This window comes from Dendrobates tinctorius, unplaced genomic scaffold, assembly GCF_039654945.1.
Source record: "Dendrobates tinctorius isolate UK_male_01 unplaced genomic scaffold, ASM3965494v1 ptg000158l, whole genome shotgun sequence".
Lineage (NCBI taxonomy): Eukaryota > Metazoa > Chordata > Amphibia > Anura > Dendrobatidae > Dendrobates > Dendrobates tinctorius.
The window spans coordinates 20,129,455-20,152,240 of NW_027361825.1; the positions used below are offsets into that span (position 1 = coordinate 20,129,455).

A 22,786-nucleotide genomic window follows, 5' to 3' on the forward strand; every position below is an offset into this window, starting at 1 on the left:
ACCAACTTGGTTAGCACAGTATAAAGTCATCTTTTCATACAATGAAATGCAGATCTAAAAGGTTTATTAGATTCATTTCTGTTCATTGTTACGTAACCTGAGTGATTTACGCACCGGAATCTTTATGACTCTCATAAACGTCTGTTTGATTTTCAGATCCTACTAAGCTCCCGTGTTGCAATGTATACTTGATGGCGACTTTGGTTCTTAAATCCAAGATGTAACATCCTCGCGCTGGTAAGAGGTAGGTGCAATGTGTATATTCCTTATTCCTTATTTTGTTAATGTGTCTTATGAAGATATCTGAGGGAGACTCCAATTGGCCATACACATATTATTGTTGGCAATAATGACACCGGCTGACTATCTTACGTGTGTTACGGCGGCGGAACACGCTTAAAAAAATATAAATAAGCGTGTTCGCCGCCCGGGGTCCACCGTGCGGCAGATGGAAAGACCGCTGCTAACAGAGGTAGAGCACTACGGCGGTAGTGTGCACTGGGTATAACTGCACCCAATATGCACTGAGGCAAGCTCTGTTCACACACAGAGCTGCACGCACAGAGTATACAATAACGCTGAGTCTGTTCTATGTCACAGACTGACAGCAACACAGACACGGTATTTAAGGTCACAGGAGTAGCCTTAAACCGCAGGACTACTCCGTCTAGACCTACCGTAACAAAAGATGTGGAACGTCGCAACTGCGAACGTCCGACAGACTGCAACCGCAGCGCGGTGTGCACGGAGCACCAGAGGAGACACCGCAAACTCGCTGGCGCGATGCAGGACGCTAGCTGCTGGAAAAGTATAGCTGGAGCGCGCTGACGCTAGCGCTGCTACTGGCGGCTGCCCAATCACTCACACAATCGTAATATCAGAGGAAAGGGGTTTCATAATAAGTCAGTCACCAGTCCAAGCATCCATCACCATACATACAGCAGCAGTATGAAAATACTAGCACATGGCATAGCGGCCATGCGCACTTTTTATAGCGTACGGGACCTGCCGGAAATCTCCAGAGCCCTGAGCATAACCAATCAAATCAGGAGCAGGACCTGAGCAGCTGACTCCTGTACTCCAATAAGAGCTAGTCCCGTGAGCATGCTCAGAAGCTGGGACAAAGGACTTAGACTCTGGAGACAAATGTGTGGATCTGGATTCCCGCATAGGCATTATAGAACCCAGATTCCTAACAACGTGTATGGGAACCTCCCTACTCAAGATGATGAACGATCCATTTGGATTCATAGGCGATAAGTCACTGCCAGAGGTGTTTGCCAGGACTTTCCTCTTTTGAATCAACACAGCTTAACCTCTTCCAGCCACCACAGCTTCCCACCCGATCCCCTGCTCACTGCTTTTGGTCTCTTTTCGAAGGAAGCAAGCGGAGGACTGGGACAAAAACTGTGTGGCACGATAGGTGAGTGTAATCTATTATTATATTAGAACTCTTACCACATCTCGAAAGTCCTCAGAGCCAAGTAAAAGTTTTATTTGAGGACAATTTCGATTTGTACGACTTTAAATCAGACCGAAAGACAAAAACAAATCTTTAGACTCTTTAGAGCAAATCTGCCCCAAATTTTGGGAGATTGGAGCATCTTTAGTTATTACTCTCTATGTTCACATTTGCATTAGAGGGTCGGAGGTGCTTTCAATGCAGTTTCTCATTGACAACGTAAGAGAATCCCAACAGACTCAATTTTAAATTAATTGGGTATGTCAACCTTTTACCAGCAGCCCTATAGGTAAAGAAAGGAGCCGTGCATCTCAGAACACCGATCTCTAGATTGGTAGGTTTCCCAATGGATTTGCCACCATTGGTCAACAAATAATTACCTATCCTTTGGATAGGTGCCCAAAATGGAAAAGATACATTTTTCTTGCATAACCAGGGAGATCATCGATGTAGTAACTTCTACCTTTTAAAAATGTGGAGTCATGGACAAATAAGACAACTTTCTGAGCTGTTTTGTGACTTCATAGATCTTCCAGTGCTCTTGTACTGATCATAGAAGGTTGGCCAGTTGGTCATTTTGGGAAGATTCACCTCTTTGCCAAGTCTTATCTATCTGGCTATAATGGCTCTTATTTCTATTTAATGAAGTCCTAGATTTATATGTTTGTCCCCAAGTCCCTGTTGTCCCATGTTCATAGTGTTTCCTGCTCTCATAGTAAAGTTTTGTCGATACAGGAAGGTTTACGAGATTCATCAGTGTTTTATTCTTCTAGCTGAATCAATGCAAAAGAAGCCTGTATTAAAATTGTCTCTTGACGTAAAAGCTCTCGAGCTCAACATAGTTGTGCTGTTTTAGCACAATTCTCGTGAGAAAAATGGATAACATGAAGAATTCTTCGTTATTAGCTATTTCAACTAAAGCTGCTGAAAGGTCAGTGTTAGATAGTGTTAAATGGCAGATTGAGGTCTCCATAGAAGAGATTATAACGACAGACGTTATCTCAGCTTCCTTCCTTCAGAAATTTATGGATTTAATATCCCTTAAAATATCTCGTTGAGTAACATAATTGCTTCATAGCAGCATTATACAAAGAATATGATCAATACAAATCGTATATTTAAAGATATGTGCTGATACAATTCCAGGCGTTTTTCCTTAGTAATAGTGGAGGGAAAATGGGAGAAGGGAATAGTGTTCTGGACAATGGCTGGAATTAGAAGAGAAGATGCTGTAAATCTGGAATATAGAGATAGTATTCTGCATAAGTCTATGGATTGTACTGACTATATAGTTATATCGTGAATTATAAAGGTGGTCTACATGGAAAGCTGATGACTTGGAGAAAGATGGAGAATAGACAGAATGTTTAGGCTACTCAACAGATATAATACTCTAAAGAATCCCAATTACCGGATATACTCGAGTATAAGTCGGTTCGAGTATAAGCCGAGGCACCTAATTTTGCCACGAAAAACTGGGAAAACGTATTGACTTGAGTATAAGCCAGGTATGCATTGTCCCCTCATCCCTATCCTGGTATGCATGGCTCTGCATCCCTGTCCTAGTATGCATGGCTCCCCTATGCCTATCCTTGTATGCATGACTCCCCATCCCCATCCTTGTATGCATGGCTCCCCGTCACTATCCTTGTATGCATGGCTCCTTATCCTCATCCTCGTATGCATGGCTCCTTATCCCCTATTATTGTATGCATGACTCCCCATCCTTGTATGCATGGCTCCACTGTCCCTGTCCTTGTATGCATGGCTCCTTATCTCCTATCCTTGTATGCATAGTTCCTATAAAAAAAAAAATCCTACTTACCTTCCCATCTCATTCCGGCGCCACCAGCTCTTCCGAGCAATCACGTGGCCCCGCTCATTAAGGTAATGAATATTCACTCCACGCTTATGGGAGTGGAGAGGGGTGAATATTCATTACCTTAATGAGCAAGGCCACATGATCGCTCGGCCGGAAGTGCTGCTGGCGCCAGAACGAGATGCAGCGAGGGTGCGCAGAGAAGGTAAGTAGGATGTGTGCTGGAAACCGGCGGCTGCGACTGTAACTGTGTGCGCTATAAGAGAAATGAATATTCACTGCCAGCGCAGTGAATATTCATTTCTCTTTAGCAGCGGGCACAGGCTTTAGCCACAGCCACTGACTCCTGCCTCTGTGACCCGTTGCTCCCCCTTCCTCGCCGTCTTCCTGGGAAAATGACTCATGTATAAGCCGAGGGGGGGCGTTTTCCTGCACAAAAAAATGTGCTGAAAAAACTCGGCTTATACACAAGTATATACGGATAGTTTGGAGTCAAGAAGTATTTGCACTTTTAGTAAAATATGAAATATCTTAGATGTGAAAAGTTTTGATATATAAAGATCCAGCTGCTTGGACCGCCACTGATCACTAAAATGAAGGCAGAGTGCCTAGTGTGTCTCTCCTTTGAAACTGGAGTCAGACTTTGTAGACTTTTTCAGCAACCAAACTTAGATCCCAAACCATCAAAAACTTCTGATATCCCCATGAGTTTTTCAAAAGTGCAGTTACTCTTTAAAACTATCCAGGACTCAGAGTCTTGAACAATCTTTTGTTCTTAACTTTAGAGGGGTTGTCTAAAAATATAGCAGCCCCTTTGAAAATTCAACCACAAGGGCGATCAGGTCTTGCCCTCCCAGCACTAACTGGAAATGGCTGATTTTGCCAGGGGGAGCTAGAGCAAGTCAGGCATTACAAGTTGTCATTCAGATTAATGTCCGTCCTTGTAATACAAGAATTTGTTCAAATCGGGAGCTATTCTTACTGAGCGGCTCTCCCTTCTTGCTCATAGAGGTGAGTCCCACATTGAGAAACCCCTCTATGATGTCTATAGATCCTATCAACACTTATTGAAACAACCTTTTAAACCAAATCATGGAGATATGGACTTCAAATTTGAAGTAGTCAACAGAGTTCTGGTGCATGGTGATAATACCAATGAACGGTTGAGGATAATCAAGTGTGAATGCCAGAAACAAGATCTGAGTTTGCCAAAAGTATCAGGTAAGGTAAGGTTTGTTTCAGAAGATGTAGACAAGGTTGAGGAAGAAAGGTTCCATAAGTAAATTTGAAAGAGCAAGATAAGCTTGATAATCAAGATAGTATGAAGACCTATAACCAGGGTCAGGAAATATATCATTAAAGAAAATACAGAAGAAGTCAGGAAACAGTGCCAGGTGTTCAAGCTAAGCTAGGTTTGAAGGGCCTAGATGAGTAATATAGACCACCTGTGAAGATGTTATGAGCTCACACAGGGTAATAAAGGTAGCAGTTTCATGGTGCCCATATACTTTCAATAGCTGCTAGCCAAAAGCTCATTCCTCCCAATCATCCTATACACATGCACACTCAGATCAACCGAGTGTACATGTGTTTTCAATGGATAGAGAAGGAGGGTGAGCCTCTGCTAGATACTTCTATCAATGTCTTTCCTTCCCTGAAAAATTAAGAGAACTTGTCAGCTGTTTTGGCCACTATAAGATGCAGCCACTGCCTTTCATGGCTTATCTACAGCATTCTATAATGCTGTATATAAGCCTCCGATCCGACCTGCAAGATAAGAGAAATAAGTTTTATTATACTCACCCGGGGAACGGTCCGGTGCAGTCTAGTTGTCACGCTCGCGCCTTGGCTGAATGGCGCGAGCCGGGGGGTTGTGGCCCCACTGTGCCACAAACAAGACTACCCTGGAAGGGGCGTAACTACGGCAGGTACCTTGGTCTTCACTGGAGCCTCTGATGGTGAGGTCAGGCTTGTGCGGCAGGTAGCTGCCGGGTGCCACTCCAGGGTGGTGTCTGGCTGTGGCTGCTGATCCCACTCGGGAACAGGACACCTGGACAGGTGCGAGTGACAAGCAGGCTGAGACACTGGGCAAGCAGGCACGGCTTGGTACACTGGCAGGCAGGCACGGCTTGGAGACACGGCTTGGAGACACTGGGCAAGCGGGCACGGCTTGGAGACACTGGGCAAGCGGGCACGGCTTGGAGACACTGGGCAAGCGGGCACGGCTTGGAGACACTGGACAGGTAGGTGACGGCTTGTGTTGTGAGTTCATTTTCCCCTCCGTCACTGAGGCCTGGTGAACTCCCTATTCTAGTGAAGGAAGGTAGTGAGCCTGATTATCAGGCACCTGGGACTAATGAAGACGATTGGCTGAGTGGAGTCACTGACTGGATTTAAGGCAGCCTACGCCCTTTCTGCCCTGCGGGTGATTTCTCTGTGGACTCTTGGACACCAGTCTGATTCCCTCTCTCCTAAAGCTAAGTTTTCTGTTTTGCCTTTTTGCATCTAAGATTTGTTTTTGTTTTTCTTGCTTTTTGGATTCTGCCACTCCATGCTGGAGTGTGCAGTGTTCCTTTAGCTCTGTCTTCTGAAAGTACCTGAGTGCTGATTTAGTTTTTGAAGCTTAGTTGCTTCAGGGCCATATTTATATCAGCTTGTTGGCTTTTGTCTCTGATAGGGTTTTGGCAGATTGCAAACAGCAGCCTTCCTATCCGTTCCTATCTAGGTAGTTTTTGGGCCCCGTCTTTGCTCAGCCTGTCTTTCTGTCTGTGTAAGTGTTTTCATCTTGCTTCACCGTCATTATATGTGGGGGGCTGCCTATTGCTTTGGGGTCTGCTCTGGGGCAGTTAGATTTCCCCTTTCCTTCTTTAGGCCTATGTATCTCTCCGGCTGTGATCGAGGGGTCTAGGTCATCGTAGGAACCCCCCACGGGCACTGCTAGTTGTGTTGATAGGTTCAGGGGTCTGCAATCTGATAGTTGCCAACTTCTCTGGTTTTCAGGACTTAGCTAGCATTTCTGTTTTTGCCTCCTACGGTGACTCAATCATAACAGAATCACCCGCCTAACCGCAGATCCTGGGGTACTCAATAGCAGGAAAGAATTGTGTTTAAAAAAAAAAAAAAAAAAAAAAAGGTGTGTGTATATTCTTTCCTCTATATCTCTGAGGCCGTAGGGGGAATTTTTTTTTTCTCTCAATGGAGATAAAGCAAGTGTCTGATCGTGTGGAGCAGCTCGCTGCTGAAGTGCGAGGAATTTCCGCCTATCTTGCTCGTTCACATGCTGTTGAACCAAAGATCCCCACACCTGATGTATTTTTTGGGGATCGATCTAAATTTTTGAGTTTCAAAAATAATTGTAAATTATTTTTTGCTTTGAAGCCTAACTCGTCAGGGAGCCCCGCGCAGCAGGTTAAAATTGTCATCTCTTTGCTGCGCGGCGATCCCCAGGATTGGGCGTTTTCTTTGAAACCAGATGACCCTATTCTGACTAATGTGAACGCATTTTTTCAAGCCTTGGGGTTGCTGTACGACGAACCTAATGCTATTGATCAGGCTGAAAAGACCCTGTTAGCATTGAACCAGGGTCGAGAATCTGCAGAGTTGTACTGTCAAAAGTTCCAAAAGTGGGCGGTCCTTACTACCTGGAATGATAGTGCCTTGGCTGCTCTTTTTCGGAAGGGTTTGTCAGAAGCCGTAAAAGATACTATGGTGGGATTTCCTGTTCCCTCTGGTCTGGACGATTCTGTCTTTAGCCATTCAGGTTGTTCGGCGTTTACGTGAACGCAGGATTACACGAGAGGTGTTGCCACCAGTTGAACAGACGTCTGAACCTATGCAATGTGATAGAGTTTTGTCTAAGGCGCAACGTCAGGAATTCAGAAGGCGTAATAAGCTGTGTTTTTTCTGTGGAGATGCCTCACATGTTATTTCTGTTTGTCCTAAACGTGAGAAACGCTTTGCACACACGTTTTCTGTTGGTGGGGTTCAGCCTAAGTTTCTTTTGGCGATAACTCTGATCTGTTCCCTGTCCACATTTTCCGCCAAGGCTTTTGTGGATTCGGGAGCAGCGGTAAACCTAATGGACTTGGATTTTGCTAAACGTTGTGGATTTCCGTTGACACCTCTGCAGACGCCTATCCCTTTGAGGGGGATTGATGCTACCCCTCTGGCTAAAAATAAATCTCAGTTTTGGACCCAGTTGGTCATGCGGGTCGCCCCAGAGCACCAAGAAAATTGCAGATTTTTGGTGTTGCATGGTCTGCATGATGCCGTTGTTCTGGGGTTTCCCTGGTTGCAGATTCATAATCCAGTTTTGGATTGGAAGTCTGTGTCTGTGGTGAGTTGGGGTTGCTGGTGTACCTTTAGTGAGGCTCCGGTTTTTTCCACCTCTCCTCAGTCGCATGAGGTTCCTGACTATTTGGCGGACTACTATGATGTATTTAGTGAGAATGAGTCTGCATCCTTGCCTCCTCATAGGAGTTATGACTGTGCAATTGAACTAAACCCGGGGTGTAAATTTCCTAAGGGTCGGCTCTTCAATTTGTCTGTACCCGAGCACGAGGCTATGCGGTCCTATATTAAGGAGGCGTTGGAGAAGGGTCATATTAGACCATCCTCTTCACCCTTAGGTGCCGGGTTTTTTTTTGTGGCCAAGAAGGATGGTTCTTTAAGGCCTTGTATTGATTATCGTGCCCTCAATAAAATTACTATTAAATATCAGTATCCGTTACCCCTGATTTCGGATCTATTCTCTAGAGTCAGAGGTGCTTGCTGATTTACCAAGCTTGACCTCAGGGGTGCGTATAATCTTATCCGCATTAAGCAGGGGGATGAATGGAAGACGGCGTTTAATACTCCGGAGGGACATTTTGAGTACCTGGTGATGCCTTTTGGGCTCACTAATGCCCCTTCTGTCTTCCAGTGCTTCATGAACGATATTTTCCGAGACTTTGTCGATAAATTTTTGATTATCTATCTGGATGATATTTTGATCTTCTCCAAGGATTGGGATTCTCATGTGGAACATATTCGGACTGTGTCCCGGATCTTGAGAGAGAATTCTCTGTATGTCAAAGGATCAAAATGCCTTTTTGGAGTACAGAGAATTTCTTTTTTGGGATTTATTTTGTCTCCGTCAACTATTGAAATGGACCCGGCCAAGGTACAGGCCATTTATGATTGGGTTCAGCCCACTTCTTTGAAGGCCCTCCAGAAGTTTTTGGGTTTTGCTAATTTTTATCGGAAATTTATAGCAAAATTTTCTAGTATTGCCAAACCATTGACTGACCTGACCAGGAAGGGTGCGGATGTGTTGAATTGGTCTCCGGAGGCGGTTGCTTCCTTTCAGGAGCTGAAGCGTAGATTTACCTCCGCCCCGGTTCTGCGGCAACCTGATGTCTCACTCCCGTTCCAGGTAGAGGTGGATGCTTCTGAGATTGGTGCAGGAGCGGTGTTGTCCCAAAAGGATCCGGTAACATCTAAAATGAATCCCTGTGCTTTCTTTTCCCGTAAGTTCTCTTCATCTGAACGTAACTATGATGTGGGGAATCGGGAACTGTTGGCCATGAAATGGGCATTTGAGGAGTGGAGACATTGGTTGGAGGGAGCCAAACATCAAGTTGTGGTCCTCACTGACCACAAAAATTTGATTTACCTAGAGTCGGCTAAACGCTTGAACCCTAGACAGGCTAGGTGGGCCTTGTTTTTTACACGATTTGATTTTGTGGTCTCTTTCCTTCCTGGAACTAAGAATGTCAAGGCAGACGCCCTCTCTAAGAGTTTCTTTGCTGATTCTCCTGTGGTGACCAAGCCTGCCACCATCTTAGGCGAAGGGGTAGTTCTTTCTGCCATCTCGCCCGATTTGAGACTTGCTCTGCAAGAGTTCCAGGAGGACAAACCTGAGCGTTGCCCCGGTGGAAAGTTGTATGTTCCTGACCAGTGGAAGAAGAGAGTGATGTCTGAAGTTCATTGCTCTGCATTGGCTGGTCATCCAGGTATTTTTGGTACTAGAGATCTGGTGAGTCGCTCTTTTTGGTGGCCCACCGTGTCTCATGATGTCAGGAATTTTGTGCAGTCCTGTGGGACTTGCTCCCGGTCTAAATCTTGTTCTCGCTCTAGTGGGTTGTTGATGCCTTTGCCGGTCCCCAGGAGGCCATGGACCCATATTTCAATGGATTTAATCTCTGATATGCCGGTCTCTCAAAGAATGACTGTTATTTGGGTGATTTGTGATAGGTTCTCTAAGATGGTTCATCTTGTACCACTCCCTAAGTTGCCATCTTCCTCTGAGTTGGTGCCTCTGTTTTTGCAACAGGTGGTTCGCTTGCACGGGATTCCTGAGAACATTGTATCTGACAGAGGAGTTCAATTTGTGTCTAAATTTTGGAGGACGTTCTGTTCCAAGTTGGGAATTCAGTTGTCCTTCTCCTCTGCTTTTCACCCTCAGACCAATGGGCAGACAGAGAGAACAAACCAGACCTTGGAGTCGTATTTGAGATATTTTATTTCCGCTGATCAGGATGATTGGGTTTCATTTTTGCCCTTGGCTGAATTTGCTTTAAATAATAGAGCTAGCTCTGCCACTTTGATGTCACCTTTTTTTTGTAACTTTGGTTTTCACCCTCGATTTTCTTCAGGGCAGGTGGAGCCTTCTGCCTGCCCAGGTGTTGACACTGTGGTGCAGAGAATGCACCAGATCTGGGACCAAGTGGTGGATAAGTTATCTCTCTCCCAGGAAAAGGCCCAGCGGTTTTCCAATCGACATATGACCATTGGTCCCCAGTTTAAGATTGGTGATATGGTGTGGTTATCATCATATTGCTATGAAGGTGGCTTCTCCTAAGTTTAAGCCTAGATTTATTGGACCTTACAAGATTTTGGAGATTATTAATCCGGTCTCTTTTCGTTTGGCTCTTCCTGTCACATTTAAGATCCATAATGTGTTCCATAAGTCCTTGTTGAAGAGGTTTGTTGAGCCAGTTGTGCCTGAGGTGGCACCTCCGGAACCTGTATTGGTTGAAGGTAACTTGGAATATGAGGTAGAGAAAATTCTGGATTCCCGTCTGGCTAGACGGAGACTCCAGTATTTGGTTAAGTGGAAGGGTTATGGTCAGGATGATAATTCCTGGGTCTCTGCCTCTGATATTCATGCCAAAAGATTGGTGCGTGCCTTTCATCGGGCTCACCCTGATCGCCCTGGTAGCGTTGTTGAGGGTTCGGTGACCCCTCCTCAAGGGGGGTACTATTGTGAGTTCATTTTCCCCTCCGTCACTGAGGCCTGGTGAACTCCCTATTCTAGTGAAGGAAGGTAGTGAGCCTGATTATCAGGCACCTGGGACTAATGAAGACGATTGGCTGAGTGGAGTCACTGACTGGATTTAAGGCAGCCTACGCCCTTTCTGCCCTGCGGGTGATTTCTCTGTGGACTCTTGGACACCAGTCTGATTCCTGCTCTCCTAAAGCTAAGTTTTCTGTTTTGCCTTTTTGCATCTAAGATTTGTTTTTGTTTTTCTTGCTTTTTGGATTCTGCCACTCCCTGCTGGAGTGTGCAGTGTTCCTTTAGCTCCGTCTTCTGAAAGTACCTGAGTGCTGATTTAGTTTTTGAAGCTTAGTTGCTTCAGGGCCATTTTTATATCAGCTTGATGGGTTTTGTCTCTGATAGGGTTTTGGCAGATTGCAGACAGCAGCCTTCCTATCCATTCCTATCTAGGTAGTTTTTGGGCCCCGTCTTTGCTCAGCCTGTCTTTCTGTCTGTGTAAGTGTTTTCATCTTGCTTCACCGTCATTATATGTGGGGGGCGGCCTATTGCTTTGGGGTCTGCTCTGGGGCAGTTAGATTTCCCCTTTCCTTCTTTAGGCCTATGTATCTCTCCGGCTGTGATCGAGGGGTCTAGGTCATCGTAGGAACCCCCCACGGCTACTGCTAGTTGTGTTGATAGGTTCAGGGGTCTGCAATCTGATAGTTGCCAACTTCTCTGGTTTTCAGGGCTTAGCTAGCATTTCTGTTTTTGCCTCCTACGGTGACTCAATCATAACAGACTTGGGACACAGGGCAAGCAGGAGTGGTATATGAGAGAACAGGTTTGGACCTGTTCACACCGGAGATGCAGCTATGGATATAGGCAGGAAGGAGTGGTATATGAGAGAACAGGTTTGGACCTGTTCACACAGGAGGTGCAGGTATGGATATAGGCAGGAAGGAGTGGTATATGAGAGAACAGGTTTTGACCTGTTCACACAGGAGGTGCAGGTATGGATATAGGCAGGAAGGAGTAGTATATGAGAGAACAGGTTTGGACCTGTTCACACAGGAGGTGCAGGTATGGATATAGGCATGAAGGAGTGGTATATGAGAGAACAGGTTTGGACCTGTTCACACAGGAGGTGCAGGTATGGATATAGGCAGGAAGGAGTGGTATATGAGAGAACAGGTTTGGACCTGTTCACACAGGAGGTGCAGGTATGGATATAGGCAGGAAGGAGTGGTATATGAGAGAACAGGTTTGAACCTGTTCACACAGGAGATGCAGGTATGGATATAGGCAGGAAGGAGTGGTATATGAGAGAACAGGTTTGGACCTGTTCACACAGGAGGTGCAGGTAGGCAGAGCCGCAGGAGTGCGGCGCAGGCAGAGCCGCAGGAGTGCGGCGCAGGCAGAGCCGCAGGAGTGCGGAGCAGGCAGAGCCGCAGGAGTGCGGAGCAGGCAGAGCCGCAGGAGTGCGGAGCAGGCAGAGCCGCAGGAGTGCGGAGCAGGCAGAGCCGCAGGAGTGCGGAGCAGGCAGAGCTGTGAGGGTGCAGATGCACAGATAAAGCTGCGAAAGTGCAGATGCACAGATAAAGCTGCGAGAGTGCAGATGCACAGATAAAGCTGCGAGAGTGCAGATGCACAGACAGGGAGGACACAAGGAAAGACACAGCAGAGAAGGAACCACAAACAAGGAGACTGACAGACAGAGGTAAGACTGAGTTCAGACAGAGACAACAGGACAAAGACACAAGGACCAGGATATTCTGCCTCCTGGCAAGCGGACAGAGAACAGACAAGGCACTAGGAACAAGACTCAAGGGCCAGGATATTCTGCCTCCTGGCAGGCAGACAAGGTACAAAGCAAGACTAGAGTAATCCTCCAGAGAAGGAGACACACAGAACAGGGCCTGGCTTGCTCAGCAGCAAGACACTAACTGAGTATAGACATTGCACAGGCAATGTTTCAGTGGGAGTGGCGAAACTAAATAGTCAAGGGCTCCAGGTGATTGGTCAGGGACAGATTACCCAGGTGCACCCAGACTGCATAAGAACCAGAGAGTTCAGGCGCCGCCCCCCTATACACACAGTCAGGAAACATGGAGAGCAAGCAGGAGAACAAGAGGCATAGCACATGGAGCTCAGGGCTGGCAACAGACAGATTTCACAGCATGGCTTGAAGCAGAAAGTAAGTTGGTGTGCGGGGGATGGGAGGCCATGAAGTGATGCCAGCAGGGTTGTTACACTAGTTCAATGGGTGTCGCAGGTCTGGGTCCGGTACCTCCTATCTTCTTGCGACGACGCCCTCCTGCTAGCTTCATGCCTCCCCCCGGCATTGTGCCCCTGCGCAGGCTTACTTCTCTACCCTGTTGAGGGCAGAGGAAAGTACTGCAGTGCACAAGCGCCGGGAAAGGTCAGAGAGACCCAGCGCCTGCGCACTGCAGGATTTTGCTCTGCCCTCAACAGGGCAGATAAGTACGCCTGCGCAAGAGCGCGATTTCAGGGAGCCATGAAGCAAGCAGGAGGGCGGCGTCGTAAGAAGATGGGAGGCGCTGGACCCAGACCTGCGACACCCATCGGACCAGACCGCAGCGGACCGGCCCCCGGGTGAGTATAATAAAACTTATTTTTCTTATCTTGCAGGTTGGACTGGGGGCTTATCTACAGCACTATAGAATGCACTGAAAGGCAGTGGCCGCATCTTATAGCAGCCAAAACAGGATGCCCCCATACACATACACATATAGCGGCCAATAAAGGATGCTCCCATGCACATACAGTAAAATTGTCAAAATCTGCCAGTTTGGCCGACTTTGATCTTCTATATGTGGATGCCCTCAGACAATTTTTTTATATTTCTGAAAATATTATGTAATTATGAAAGGGTCAGAGGAAAGGAACTATGGGATGGGCAAATAATGTACGATGTTGTCTAGCAGCATAGTACATAATGGAATACGATGCTTGATTGTCAACTCGTATTTGGAAGAGTGTTATGTGGAGGGTTTTAGAAAGATGGACTGAAGAAAGTTGAATGTGTCTCAGAACAAAAGATTTAAAGAAATGTTGGATCTTGGCATTGGAAAGAATGTAATATGGAGACTGTATGTGGTAGTGACTAAGGGGATAGTGGAACAGAGAAAGTAGAATGTAGAAAAATATGGAAGGACGAAACTTGAAAATTGTTGGTCGTCTACTGACAAAGGACAGCGTGGTATTCATAAGTCATAACTGAGTAGACATCGGGAAGGGTGGAATGTAAATGCAATGTTGTCTTGGGAAATGGTATATGTATAGGTACACAATGCTTCATGGTGAACTTCTGGTTACACCTGGGAGGGATAGAGACAGCAATGTCTTTACGTTTTCATCATAATTCTTGTGTCGTAGGAGCATGAAACATGAAGATTGAGTAGTGTGTACCTATTGACAATGGAATGGAATGTTGTCTGCAAAATGAAGAATCTAATCTTCATTTTTCTCATATTTTTGTACACAACTGTAGAGTTTTTCACATTTGGCTCAAAAAAGTGAAATTACCATTTTCCATGTCCCAAATCTAGGGATGAAATGGCATTGAACTCATAGATTGTGGCACCTGTTGCATTGTTTGTAGTCATTAAAATAAACTGTAGGAATTTGCAGATTTTGGTTATGTTTTTGCCAGGATTCACAGGAATGTCTCCCTTTTTTCACAATACAGATCACTGTTAGAAAACTCAGTCAAGTCTCAAATATTTATGGCCCAATCCCAGGGATCCATATCTATATCAAGAACCTGGTCAAGGTGCTCTCTCCATTCCAAAATTCTGGATCTCCCATACATTCATGGTCTCTTCTAAATTTTGGACATCTCGTGGTGGGACATTGTTCTAGCCATAGCAGTTGGACCCACATCTGTTGGACAGTTTAGCATTTTATGACATGCCATAAGTGTCGGAGAAGTTGTAACTGTTAATTGACTGAATTTGAGGTTTATCTGATGCCATCTACCAGTTTAGAAATGTGGCTTAATGTCAGAGTTCCTCTCCCGATGATGATTGTATGAAGACATAATCATTATTGCATGGTGCAAGCCACAAAAAATGTTAGAGTTGCATGACTCAATTTGTGAGCATTATGTGTTTCTTAGTTAGCTTGGTTCAAGTACTATGCGGTAAGAATGTGTATTTTTCTAAGGGAATTATCGTCTCGTAGTAGTTTAAAATGTTATTCCCATTTTCATATATGGGTATTGTTGGATAGGTCTTATAAATACAAGCAATTTTGCAATTTAATGCTTAGTAAAATTTTCAACCATTCTTGAGATATTAACCCCTTTATTTAAAGCTCATTTCCTTAGAGACCGACCGCCGCTGCTAGACAGCAGAACATGTGCAGTGCTGATGAGCTATTTTCTATTAAGCTTGTAAGCACTCTTTTGAAGCTGGCCAGCGTCGCTGGAGCAAACTGTTACCTCTTATCCTCAGCCGTCTTCAGCGCAGTGCAAGACGTCGGTGGTGGTCGGTTTCTTAGGCGACGAGATGTAAATAAAAGAAATGAAAAGTGTTAATACCTTCAAGAACGGCTGCAAATTTTAGTGCGTAGTAAATTGCAAAAGTGCTTCTTTTTCCAAGCACTGTCTGACGATACCTATCTCTAAAGATGGGAATAACCCTTTAAACGTCTTGTCCTGTAATGATGTCCATTAGGTGTTACTAGAGTGAAAGAAAATGATAGTGGCAGAGATCAAAAACAAACAAAAAAATGTTCTTTAGATGTTTATTGGCCATTTTAGTATGAGGTTATGGCTAACAGAGAAGAAGAGACTTGAAGACACAATTACGCTTGTCTTGTGGGTATCTGCCAAGTCAATTGTGTCAGAGGGAAAGAGTAATTAGGAGCTATAATGATACCTTGTTACCCAGATGAAGGATGAACTGAAGACACAGAATGAACATCATAAAGGGATTCAATGTGAACACGTAAGGATATATGAAAAGAATAACTTATCACTATGGTGTCTGTGCATCTGTGGACAATAGGACTTACACTACAACTAATTATGGAAAAACAATTTTATATTAAAACAAAACTGTCATTTTGTTCTTAAATTTTAATATGCCGGCTGCCTGGTGTAGAACTGGAGCAGCAGAGCAGATTAATTTATAGTTATGCGTGGAAAAGATTCAGTATAACTTGCAATAAATTCATTCAAATTCCTGCTTGCTCTGGGCTTAGGAGTCTAGTGGGCGGTGCTACATACATCAGACTGCCCACTGGACACCTAAGCCCAGAGCAAGCAGGAATTTCAATGAATTTATTGCAAGTTATGCTGAATCTTTTCACATTAAAACTATATATCAGACTGCTAAGTTTTTCCTGTTGTGTAATATGATAACCACACATTGAAATCCATGTTCAACATGATTTTTTAAGTCGAGTTATCTGGAAAAATCTAACAATAACCACAATGGGGAAGACGTAGTACTGCATAGTAAGCAATCAAGTGACTGATTATTATTACTAGAGATGGTGAAAATCGATTTTCAGGAACCAGTCCTACCAGAACCTCCTCCTACCTCCTCCTATCTCCCAGCATCCATGGCTCTGCTTTTGATTAGCTGGCCTGGTGCGACATCACATGTGTATCATGCAACAATGATGACGTCGTTCCAGGCCAGCTAGTCAAAAGAAGAGCCTTGGATCCCGGCAGGTAAGAGTCGGTTCTCAGGGTCCTGTCCATTGGGTAGAGATTATGTGCCAGGCCCCTGAACTGAGCCCTACAATCATTTTGTAATTGGATAGGCCACATCCAGCAAAGTTAGTGAACCCTATTCTGTAGCCAATGGAAAACAATTGTGAGTGATATATTGTTTAATTATTGGTTTAACGCAAGGGTGTACAAACTTTCATGCTAAAAGACCAACATTATCAGACTACGGGAAAGAACAAAATTATACAACAAACTGCGGTAATGTCACATTCTGTCATATCTAAAGCATTGCATATAAAGTATATATCAACTGCCTCCGAGCGAGCCAAGCTCGGCTGTGACATGATGGAGCGTTGTAGTTCTGCTTCAATGTCCTATGGCATTGTAGAAAGTACAAGCAAAATCATGTCACCTCTAAGGTAGAATCACATATGGCTTGTACAAAGATGCCATCGAGGCTGCAGGCAACATACATTACCGTGAAGCTCTTGACTTTAAAGTCTTTTCCGAGAATTTGAATAGCTTTTTTCCGGTACTTGAATATATTTTGCCAATTCTTCTCGGTTTCTCAGCCTCATGTCTTCTGCATCTTTTTCCACCGCATGCTGTCCTCAGTGGATGATAACATTACATTTACGGTGATGTCAATGGGCAGCAATTGGCCCCGGTGGTTGTGCCATCAATACAAGTAACATGATATCATGTACTGGAGTCACTGCTTTTTACAAAGAATACCGAAACCACATGGATTTCATAAAACTGTATTTTACATTCTGAAACAGGAGGAACACCCGGATCCTCTGAGAATATATACAGTCACGGCCAAAAGTATTGTCATCTTTGACATTTCTCCAGAAAATGACTTATTTCTCTCAGAAAATTATTGCAATTACACGTTTGTTTTACACGTGTTCATTTCCTTTGTGTGTATTGGAACAACATAAAAAATAGAGAAAAAAAGGCAAATTGAACATAATTTTGCACAAAACCCCCAAAAAGTGCCAGACAAAATTATTGGTACCTTTCCAAAATTGTGGGTAAACATTTTGGTTTCAAGAATGTCATGTTCATTCAATCTCACCTGTGGCAAGTAACAGGTGTGGGCAATATGAAAATCACACCTGAAACCAGATAAAAGGGGGATAAGTTGACTCAATCTTTGCATTGTGTGTCTGTGTGTGCCTCGCTAAGCACAGAGAACAGGAGGAGGAGAAGAGAACTGTCTGAGGACTTGAGAACCAAAATTGTTGAAAAATATCAACAATCTCAAGGTTGGAAGGCCATCTCCAGAGAGCTTGATGTTGCTTTGTCCATGGTGGGCAACATAATCAAGAAGATTAACACCCATGTCACTGTAACTAATCTCCCTGGACGTGGACGGCAGAGAAAAATTGAAGAAAAGTTGTAATACAGGATAGTCCGGATGATGGATAAGCTACCACTGGTGACTTTGAATGAGTGTCACATGCTTGAATAAAGTTGTTTACCCACAGTTTTGGGTTTTGTGTGAAATTATGTCCAATTTGCCTTTTTTTCTTCTGTTTTTTTGTGTTGTTCAAATAAACACAAAGGAAATAAACATATGTAGAACAAAACATGTAGTTGCAAACATTATCTGGGAGAAATGCTTAATTTTCTGGAAAAATTTCAAGGGTGCCAACACTTTTGGCCATGACTATAGATCACTGTAGGGTTGTTTGAGGAAGTACTTTGGGTCTGGGTGCAAAGCTATTTTTAAGGTTGTCGTGAAAGTCCATTAGAACTCTTCTATACCTCTGCATTACACATGATCCAAAAACATTCACAGACATGCCAGTAGGCTGTAGCCACCAAACAAGAGACCTGGAACCTCTTTTTATCTCCTGACATTCCGAGTTCCATTTTCTGACTAGCAGTCCCTTGTGAATGATCGCACCACAACGGTGACATTACACCGGACCAGTTTTTCAGAACAAGTTCTGGTGATGCAAGAAACAAATAGGAATAGGTTCACATTATTGATCAAGTGGTCATGGATTACCAACATATCTAGTAGCTTGTCTAAGATCATACAGAAGTATACTAAGTAGAGATGAGTGATTTTCCTAAAACTGTGTTTTAAGTTCGATTTGTCTGGTTCCTTTGAAAAAATCCAATCCAGACAGAATCAATTTGTCTCAAATTGAAAGTGATCTAAAGCCTCCAGTTGTCCAGAAAAGATGTTTATGACATTCGGACAGCTTCTAGGATTATGTCCTCCCCTTACAGAAATCTTTAATGCAAGTACAGCCTTAGTTCTCCAAAAAATATGACATAGTTGTCATGGGAGATTTCAACTATCCAGACATTTGTTGGGAATCTCTCTCAGGCAAAACTAACAGGTCAAGGAAATTCTTATCCTCTCTTGCTGACAACTTTATCTTCCAAAAGGTAAAGGAGAAAACAAGGGGAACTGCTACCTTGGATCTAATCCTTATAAACAGGGAGGAAATGGTTGAGGAGGTAAAAGTGGCTGGGACCCTAGGAGGTAGCGACCATGCTATTTTAGAATTTTGGATAACTAGAGGCGGAAGACCTGTGAAGACTCAGACGTCAAGGTTAGATTTCAGAAAGGCAGATTTTAAGGGATTCAGAAAGAGAATTGGAGGGATCCAATGGCTGGATATCCTTAAAGACAAAAATGTCCAGGAAGGATGGGAAATCTTGAAAAATGAAATTCTCAAAGCACAGTTGTTAACAATTCCGAAAAGAGGGAAGAATAGGAAGCATTTAAGGAAACCAGGATGGATGAACACAGAACTTAAGCACATGCTAAAAAGGAAGCAAAAAATGTTTATAAAATGGAAAGAAGGAGGCATATCTAAAGAAGAATATAATGCTGTCTGCAGAACCTGCAAGGAACAAATCAGATTATCTAAAGCTGAAAATGAATTGAGGCTTGCAAGAGATGTCAAAAGCAATAATAAAGGATTTTGGGGATATGTCAAAAGTAAAAGAAAAGTCAAAGATGCTATAGGATTTTTACAGGATGAAAATGATGAAATGGTAAGACAGGATGTTGAGAAGGCTGAACTTTTAAATTCCTATTTTGCATCTGTTTTCTCTCAGAAAGGAAATGTAACATCAACTGTTATTCACTGTCCTATTAAGGGAATAGAAGAATCCAGGATATCTATAAACAGAAAGATAGTGAGGAAACACTTAGCTAACCTAAATGTATTCAAGTCTCCAGGTCCAGATGAATTACACCCCAGAGTACTGAAGGAGATAGCAGAAGAAATTTTTGAACCCCTCTCCATAATCTTTGAAAATTCTTGGAGAACAGGAGAAGTGCCAGAAGACTGGAGAAGAGCAAATGTTGTTCCTATCTTCAAAAAGGGGAAGAAGGTGGACCCAGGCAACTATAGGCCGGTGAGTCTGACTTCTATACCAGGAAAGATCTTTGAACAAATTGTTAAACAACATGTATGTCAATACCTGGATAAGAATGAAGTGATTAAACAGAGTCAGCATGGGTTTGTAACTAATAAGTCATGTCAGACTAATTTAATTTCCTTCTATGATGGTATTACTGATTGGGTGGATCAAGGAAATGCTGTAGATATAGTATATCTTGACTTCAGCAAAGCATTTGACAAAGTCTCTCATACAATCCTTATTGAAAAAATGACTAAGTATGGAATGGACAAGGCAACTGTTAGGTGGATTCATAACTGGCTTAGTGATCGGACCCAAAGAGTGGTCGTAAATGGCTGCACATCCAGTTGGAAGAATGTCTCAAGTGGGGTACCACAGGGCTCTGTCCTGGGCCCTGTATTGTTCAACATCTTTATCAACGATTTAGATGAAGGAATTGAGGGTAAACTGATTAAATTTGCTGATGACACAAAGCTAGGAGGGATAGCTAATACTAGAGAAGAGAGAGAGAGGATTCAAAAAGATTTAAATAAACTGGAGAAGTGGGCAGCAACTAACAGAATGGTTTTTAACAGGGAGAAATGCAAAGTACTACATCTGGGCAATAAAAATGAAAAAAGCATATATAGAATGGGAGGAATAGGGCTAAGTGACAGCACATGTGAAAAAGACTTGGGTATACTAATAGATCACAGACTGAATATGAGTCAACAGTGTGATGCAGCAGCAAAAAAGGCAAATGCAATTCTAGGATGTATTAACAGAAGCATACAGTCTAGATCACGTGAAGTAATTATTTCCCTCTACTCCTCTTTGGTCAGACCTCATCTGGAATATTGTGTCCAATTTTGGGCACCATATTTGAAAAAAGACATCAACAAACTGGAGCAAGTTCAGAAAAGAGCGACCAGAATGGTGACCGGTCTGCAAACCCTGTCTTATGAGGAAAGGTTGCAGGATTTGGGAATGTTTAGTTTGCAAAAGAGAAGACTGAGAGGAGACTTAATAGCTGTCTACAAATATCTAAAGGGCTGTCACATTGTAGAAGGATCAACTTTATTCTCATTTGCACAAGGAAAGACTAGAAGCAATGGGATGAAGCTGAATGGGAGGAGACACAGATTAGATATTAGAAAAAACTTTTTGACAGTTAGAGTGATCAATGAGTGGAACAGGCTGCCACGAGAAGTGGTGAGTTCTCCTTCAATGGAAGTCTTCAAACAGAGGCTGGACAGACATCTAACTGGGATGATTTAGCGAATCCTGCTTTGAGCAGGGGGTTGGACCAGATGGCCCAGGAGGTCCCTTCCAACTCTACGATTCTATGATTCTATGATTCTATGAGTATTGTCATCAGGGCTGTGGAGTCAGAGTTGTGGAGTCGGAGTCAGTGTCCATTTTGGTGGAGTTGGTATAAAATGGAAAGACTCCAACTGCGAAAATATATAACATTTTGGGTTCACTAGTACAATGGAGGATGTGCTGTAAATGCTTTCATAAGAATCTGGGAACATTATCAAATGTCCTATAAATATCTGTTCTCTTCCTGATGTAAGGATCTCGGTTTTTAGCTGAGACGAATCTGGGCTGCACTTTATGTACATGATATGCTCCTCACTCATCAGACTCAGACCTCTGACTTATAGTCCCTCATGATCAGCTGAGCTACAGGATGGGGTAACGGCAAGGCATTATGGCTGAGTAAATAAAGTAGAGATGGATCCAGCTGCAGATAAAAAATTCCTGAAGTTTTATTCATTTATATTAAAAGTTACACAGACCAAAAGCTAAACACCACCTACGCGATTATGGTGCATGTAACACCGTTAGTCATTATGGTCATACCCAAGAATATGTGATCCTTCTTCTCTGCTATCTGTGACATGGAGCTAGCCAATATAGGCAAGTTCTCCGAAGCAAATCGCAAATTATTTGGCTGTGCAAACCTCAATTCGCTCATCTCTAAAAAAGAAGGGTATTTTGTCTAGAATGTCATAGAGATCCGTCACCTTTCCGCAAGTACTGTATCACTAAGGACTCACTAATTCAAAGCATTATCAAGGACCCGTACAGCCTCTGTCCACAACCATCCGTCCTCCATGCTCGGGCATCCTGACTTCATCACCACAAGAGCCCTTTCATCTTTACATGAAGTTTTTCTCCATCATTGCCCACTGCTGTCAATATTAGGTAACAGTTCTTACGAGAGCAGCTTGTTTTGGAGTGCTGTCAGATTGAGTGAAATCAGTTGCAGGGGAACGATCATACGTCCAAATGGCCTAGAACAGAATGTTCAATGATGTTATCCGTTTACATAACTGCTAAAGCTGTATGCACATCTATAATTATGCCTCGCCAGCTCCGACCATGGAATGGATTGGAGGTGGGAGGGGGTTTCTTTGGTTCTGCACCTTATATAGGATATTCCTTATAACTTGGCATTTATCTTGCCATCCTATAATCTACAGCATTTAAAGGGCTTCCTGGCTTTTCAGTTGACATAGAACTATGAGAAGAACATTTCTTCTAATAGTATTGCACATATCACTCACCATATCATGTCTTGAGAATGGATGTATGACAAAGGCTAAGTTTACGTATAGTAATTATTTGTAAAATTCAGTCTTAAAGGGATTTTACAGGCTTGCTATATTGATGACCTATTCTCAGGATAGGTCATCAATGTCTTGGTAAGGGTCTGACACATCAGCGATACTCAGTTTTCGCGGTGGCTGGATAGAAGTAGTATATGGTACCGACCTCATATATATGGAGCAGCTCAGCTACTATTCACTTCACTGGGAGCTGCGTTGCAGTCCCTTTAATCAGCCACTACACAGTGTTGGTGCTGTTCTCTTTGCCTTCATTCACTGCTTACATCTGACCACTGCTGGAATGGAAAACAGCTGTTTGAAGGGAATGTCAAGTGCTGGAATGCCACAAATCTAATAAGGTAAACCTGGAAAATCCCTTTAAATGTCTTTTCTGAGCACTGCAAAAAAAGACTACATCTGACATGATCAGGTACGATAGGGTCAGTAGGGTCTAAGAAATGATTGGTGGATAGCATGAAATAGCAGGACTTTTTGTTGTTACTGTGTAGATGTACAGCTCAGACAATCAGTCCAATAATTAGTCGTATGTAATCTCAATGACGAACAAATCTGAATA

The 22,786-nt window shown here is 43.5% G+C and overlaps 1 protein-coding gene across 3 annotated transcripts in view; it reads left to right on the forward strand.

Moving 5' to 3' along the window:
- LRFN1 (leucine rich repeat and fibronectin type III domain containing 1) overlaps nt 1-22,786 on the forward strand; it is a 254,965-nt gene that overhangs the window by 174,126 nt on the left and 58,053 nt on the right. For 2 of the 3 annotated variants that reach the window (XM_073549033.1, XM_073549035.1), the window contains exon 2: nt 157-244. The gene's annotated coding sequence lies outside the window, so the exon portion shown is untranslated. The remainder of the gene's footprint in view (nt 1-156; nt 245-22,786) is intronic. The other variant, XM_073549034.1, reaches the window with a different exon arrangement.